The following is a 6,539-nucleotide window of genomic DNA, read 5'->3' as shown; positions in this document are numbered from 1 at the left end:
GTAGCATAAGAAAACTGTGTGCAGAGATGTGTGTGATAGGTGAGGAGATTTTAGTTATAAATATGCAGCTGTAATGAGTTTTGAAAAATTAAATGTTGCACCTTTATCATTTTTGAAAGAAGTTTGAAGAACAAAAGAAAACTGTCAGAAATAACAAAGAAAATGTTTGGAGAAAGTGTGAACAAAAACTGAAAATGTATTACCCTTAGGATCATAAAAAATTGTATTATTTTTTGAAAAAAAAAAACAAAATAGAAAATATGAATATATAATAAAATAATAACAAAGTCCACTCATAGAGAGAAACGCTTATAGAGGACCAAGAGTGGTGTTTTAAAGAAACACATGGGACCAAAAAAAAAAATAAAGAATCCAGCTTAGCCCACTTCAAATATCTTTTCAATGTCTGACACCAATAAAAAATTTGAACCACTCATCGTATGCCTAGAAATGTCTCATCGACCTGCGAGACATCAGAGAAGAACATTAGCAAACTTAATACAAAGAATCGGCATTAATGATGTCTAATGCAGCTCTTAATGAGTAGGATCTATCTTTAGCTAAATAATAGTGAAAATATTAGTTAGTTGTTCTTCGGATTTCATAACAATATTACTCTTTTGAATATGCTCTTTAATTAAATGATATCTCACTTCAATATGTTTTGTTTTAGAATGTAAAATAAGATTTTTGAAAATATTTAGCACTCATGTTGTTACAAAGTAAAAGAATATCTTCGACTTTCAATTTATAATTAGCTGGTTGTGTTTTCAACCAAAATAATTCAAAACAAGAAGATGATGCAATAATATACTCAATTTTGTTTGTTGAAAGAGTCACAATAACTTGCTATTTGCTAGACCAAACTTTGAGAGAATTGCCAAGAAAGTAACAAATTTCAATTGTACTTCTATGATCTACTCTATCTCCTGCAAAATTTGCATCCAATAGCCAACTGCAGAAAATTCTTCAGATTTCGGATGCCATAAATCAGAATTGAATGTATCATGAACATATCTAATGATCCTTTTCAAAGCTGAAAGATGAGACATTTTGGGTAACTCCAACACTTTATATAATGTCCAGTCTAGAGGAAGTAAGATATATAACAAAACCAATCATTCTTCTATATCTTGTTTTATCCACATCTTTCCATTTTTATTCTTGTCCAACATTGAATTTGGGTGCATTGGAGCGCCCATAGACTCAGCATTTTTCAACCTAAATTTTTTCTCCAACTCTTTGACATACTTCTCTTGGGCTGTGTTTGTTTACAGAGACAGGACACTAAGATAGGGACACAAAGACACAAAATCGTGTTTGACAGAGGAGACATGGGTAGAGACAATGTGTCCAGAGACACTGAATTAGTGTATTTTGTCTCCATCCTGATAGGAAGGACACAGAGACACTAACAAGGGACACAACTTATTTTTTATTTTTCTTTCATTATTCTTGTTAATTTTTTATAATTATATTTTTTTATTATTATATTTTTCATCTCAAATTTTTTGAATGAAAAAAAAAAGAATAAATTAAATTTTTATAATTTGTTCTAGTTTATCACCAAATAGAATACAAGAACACAAAATTTTGTGTCTCTGTCCCTTATGTCTTGTTCTCAGTATCTTATTCTTAGAAACAAATGCAGCCTTGGTGTACAAAAGTACCATTGAAAGTTGGGGGAGTCTATGGTGTGGATGTATATAATATCTACATGTGTGGATCCTACATGGAATAAATGACATTCAAACACGTGTGCAGGGACTTAAGTGTGACAAGATGGTGTTGTATCATCTCTACTGACAGCCACAGAGAAGCTCCAAAAATTGTCCTTAAATTATATGTGATTAGCGTGCTTACGAAACAATCTGCCATTTTATTATCATGGTTAACTTTTTTTTTTGGGCTTTTGGGCTTATAAAGTGATTTTGTTTGTAATGGGAGTAACGGGCTTAGATAGATTATTTTGTTTTTGTTTTTGTTTTTCGTATAAGGTTTATAGTAGTTTTCCAAAAACATGTATATATAACCCAAATGAACCACAAGAAATGCTTTGATAGAACAAAAAAGAATGTTGATAAAAATTTAGATTGTGGTTGAAGAAAAAAAAAGTTAATGCTGAAAAAATCCCAGATGACCAAAATCAAAGAAACATAGTGTGTCTCACCTCGTATACGGGAAAAAGAAACTCTCTGTCACCTCTCACATTTGTGATTCACATCCTAAACCACGGGGCCTAACCTGAACCCTAGCGCCGCCCATTCCCTCCCTTTTCCATCGGCTAGTTATTGCCGTCATCCGAAAGGTGTCGTAGCTGCTGGAATCGGCCCCAAGGAGACTTCCACCTTTAAGCTCGGCGTGGGCGCACAAAGAATGGAGCTGAGGTTCGTGTCGTCCTGGCGGTAGTCATCTGTCCTTCGTGCTCGTCTTGTTGTCGTCGATGAAGTGGTTTTCTTCTCGGCGGTTTAGTGATTAGTTCTCTCCTTGACATCCACCGGTTGGTAAAGTCGCCCTCTCTGCAACTGTTTCGCCATTTGTGTGAGTCATTTTTATTAGTTAAATGTTTTATCAGTCGCTGATTTCTGAGTTAATTGTGATGTTTTTCATCTTTAATTGTCGGAGTTAATTTGTTGTTGATGTTAAGTATGCTGAGTTAATGGCGTTTGTTGTTGTTAATTTTCCTAGCAAGGATATGATTTTGTTTTGAGGTAATAGGGATCGACATTTGTTGTGAGTTAATAGACTTGAGTATTCTTTACTGATTAATTGATGCTCAATATCTTTTGGTTGAATTCATAGAACATGGTTTCTGGTTTGTTGTGTCCGTAAGGAAAAAAAAAGAAACAATAGGGGCAGATGAGAGGCACGATTTTATTTAGGGGATCTTTGCGTGCTTTTAAAATAACTAAAGGGGATATTGTGGTCCGTTCGTAGTGCAAGTAGCATAGATTTTTCTAGTGGTGGAGACATTGTTTGTGCGGTTAGTTTTTATGGTTTAAAGTTGGAGTATGATATCATTGTGAGATTAGTTTGCAGATCTGATTTTTTAATTCGGCACTCCATTGTGAACACTTAGATGGACGTCCCCCAGGTTGATGATGTAGTTAATATAATGTGTGAAGATGGAGTTGGTGATACGGAGACAGTTGATTATGGAGATGTTGTGGAACTAACGGAGGATGATATTTTAAGGAAGGTTTTTCGCAGCGAGGATGATGCTTACGAGTTTTATAAGAAATTAGGAAAATTTTATGGATTTGGAATTAGAAGGGGAGACATGTTCAAGGATGAGGAGGGTAATTCGGTTCGGAGAAGATTTTTTTGCAATAGAGAAGGATAGAGAGATAAGAAACATTATAACAGGGTCGATAGAAAGAGGCCGCACAAGCCGGAGACAAGGACGAATTGTGAAGCGAGGATGTGTGTGTATCTAGATAAGGAAAGGTCGCTGTGGAGGGTGAAGAAAGTCATTTTGAACCACAACCATGAGATGACGCATCACGGAATGGTTCATCTAATTCTAAGTTTTCGTTACATGACGGATGCTGCGAAAGCACAAATAGAGGGATTTCAAGGATGTGGCATCTCAACATCAAAGACAATGCGGTATATGGCAGGCATATCTGGAGGGTATTCACTTGTAGGGTTTTTGAAGAAGGACGCCTACAACTACATTGATAAGAGACGTCGTGCAAGGATAGCTGATGGAGACGCGAATGCAGCCATAGTGTACTTGGAGGGTAAAGTTGATGCAGACCCGACTTCGATGGCAAGGTTTAATGTGACGGAGAATGAAATGCTAGCCAATTTATTCTGGGCGGATGGTGGCAACAGGATAGATTACCAATATTTTGGAGACGTACTGGCATTCGACTCAACTTACAGGAAAAACAAATACAAGAGGCCATTGGTGATTTTCTCAGGGTGCAATAACCACAAGCAAACATGTATTTTTGGGTTTGGTTTGGTATTAGATGAGAGTATTGCTTCATATACATGGCTTCTGGAGAATTTCTTGGAGGTCATGTGTAACAGGCAGCCGTCTGTTGTTGTTACGGATGGCGATGATTCAATTCGAGAAGCTGTACGAGTAGTTTTTACGAATGCAACGCATAGGTTATGTGCTTGGCACTTTGAGAAGAATGTGATGTCAAACGTGAAGGATGAGAATTTGCGTCGGCTATTTAATAGGTAGATTTATGCCGATATGACTGTTGAAGACTTTGAAGCAGAGTGGGCCCAGGCCGAAGCTAATTATTGTTTGAAGGGTGCAGTGTGGTGGAACCAAGTGTATGGAAAGAAGGAGATGTGGGCAAAAGCTTTCTTGTGTGAGAAATTTTGTGCTGGGTATCGGACAACTTCACGATGCGAAGGGATAAATTCTGTGTGCAAGAATTTCCTTGAATCGAAACATAGTATGTTGGATCTTATGCAGAATCTGGAACTTCTTGTGCGTGAGTATAGGAATAATGAATTGATGGCACAGTTCAGGTCCATTTATAGTGTGCCGGTTATGACAACCTCGTTGGAGTCCCTTGAGCATCATGCGGCTTCTATTTACACAAGAGCGATATTTGGAGATGTAAAAGGAGATTGAGAGTGTATCTTCAGTTAATTTTGTAGGTGTGAAGAGGTCGTTGACCACAAAGGTTTACACAGTTGAGGAGTATGGTCGTCCTGGCCGTAATATTATGGTTTTATGTGATAAGAATATGGGAAAATTGGAATGTCGTTGTAAGTTTTGGAGAATTCAGGGGTATCCATGCAAACATATGTTTTTTGTAATGAAGCATGAACACTTGTTGGCAATACCTGGTAGCCTAGTGTTGAAGCGTTGGACAAAAGAAGCAAAAGCATTGGAGGCATACGTTGAGAAAACTGATGATAATTGCGATAGAGGCTTCTTGCTTCGCCATGGAGCACTTCATTCAGCGTCACGTTGGTTGTTCTTTTTAGGTGCTCAGAAGATTAGTTTATTCACTATTGCTTTGGATGGGATTCGTAGCCTTTGTGCAACCTTGGAATCAGAATTTCTGAACGGTGTCGATGCAATGAATTCGAATGCATGCGGTTAAATTCGAGATCCTATAGTCGTGAGAACAAAGGGAGCACCAAAGCGTCAAAAGAGGAAGGCGTCTAAGAGAAAGTGTGCCACGTGCAACAAGCCGGGGCACACTAAAAGAACTTGCAGAGAGGGAAGACCTCGTAAGGGGAAAAGGCCTCGACAAGATGAGTTGGATTCGGATCTAGTTAAGGCAGTACAACGTGATGAGGTAATTTTGTTATCTATATAAAGTTCTTTTCTGTAAATTGTGATGCCTATTAATTAGCTCCGAGAATTGGTTATAACGGCTATTTCTTGAATGTTTTTCTTTTTTGAATATTGTTTTCATTATTTTGGAGTTGGTAATTCGCCTTTATTTTGTAGTGTGCTGATCTGGACGTCATTGGATCGGATGACCAAAAGATTGTGGAAGAAGAAGGGTTCGCAGGTAGGTCTGTTGGCATGTCCCGGGTAGATTCCATGACGACTGTAGCGTTCGGCAGACATTATGGGCAGAATTCGTTCACTACTGAGGATGTTGTTGGTCCATGTCAACAGGTGCGTATATGAATGCATAAACAGTTACTATGTTAGGCTAATATGGTTTGGCATGAGGAGTGTTCTGTTCTAACGACTGTTCTCTGACGAATGACATAATTTTAGGTGCTGGAAATTTTACACAAGAAGGCCAGAATAGTTTAGCCAAATGAGTATTTGGTTCGAGGTTTTGTTATTGTGTCGTGGCATGTTGTCTCCGTAAGAAAAAGAAAGGATAAGCGGTGGTACGAAAAAGCCTGTTTAGCTAGTTAGATATTGTGTTCAACACGTTTGGAATAGTTACTTTTAATGTTGGTTGATATGGACTACAGCTATGGGTATGATGTTGTCGCGTTGCTTTTTCCTTTTATGTGATGTTATTGTTACCAGGACCATGCATACTTCAGTGGGGAGTAAGCTGTTTGAGTTTTATTCCAGTTTTTCTTATTGACTCTGTTGGCGTTGCATAAGATAGAAATATAAGTTTGAATACGTTTGTGGTTAAAATTGTTCATTATAGGTGTTTAAAGCTTGTTTCAGGTTTACTCATACACATATCTTTATCACTTTGTAAGTTTACTCGAAGAATCTTATGCAACCTCATTTATCTGCTGTTAGGAAATGTGTTCAAAGGAATACTTAAGCGATAAAAAAATTAAAATAAAATTACCCCTGTACGAGAGGATGTTAAAATCTTTTTTGGGTGCGGGAAATCATTGTAGTAGGTGGTAGTGAGTACCTGTGTATAAACGAATTTCGGGGCAAAACTCTTGAAAATTATTCGTCGGTTCCATTCCACTTTATAAGAATTTATCCTATAAAAGGCCCTCTCACACCAACCACCAGGGACGGATCTAAGAACAACAATAAAGGGGCACTTGCTCCCATTGTATTTTTTATTTTTTAAAAAAAAATATAATTATATAATTGTAGTTTTCAAATTATACATGCTAGT

At 37.2% G+C, this 6,539-nt stretch overlaps 1 long non-coding RNA gene across 2 annotated transcripts; it reads left to right on the top strand.

Moving 5' to 3' along the window:
* Nucleotides 2,097–6,098, top strand: LOC107622591. Of its 2 annotated transcripts, none has more exons than XR_002356485.1 (4): nucleotides 2,097–2,504; nucleotides 3,080–5,276; nucleotides 5,432–5,605; nucleotides 5,711–6,098. It is a non-coding gene; the product is annotated as an uncharacterized LOC107622591 (long non-coding RNA). The 2 variants fall into 2 exon arrangements; XR_001616238.2 differs by having other exon boundaries at nucleotides 2,098–2,541.

This window comes from Arachis ipaensis, chromosome B10 (genome assembly GCF_000816755.2).
Source record: "Arachis ipaensis cultivar K30076 chromosome B10, Araip1.1, whole genome shotgun sequence".
NCBI classification, from domain to species: Eukaryota; Viridiplantae; Streptophyta; class Magnoliopsida; order Fabales; family Fabaceae; genus Arachis; species Arachis ipaensis.
This window is presented reverse-complemented; position numbering and strand designations above follow the sequence as displayed.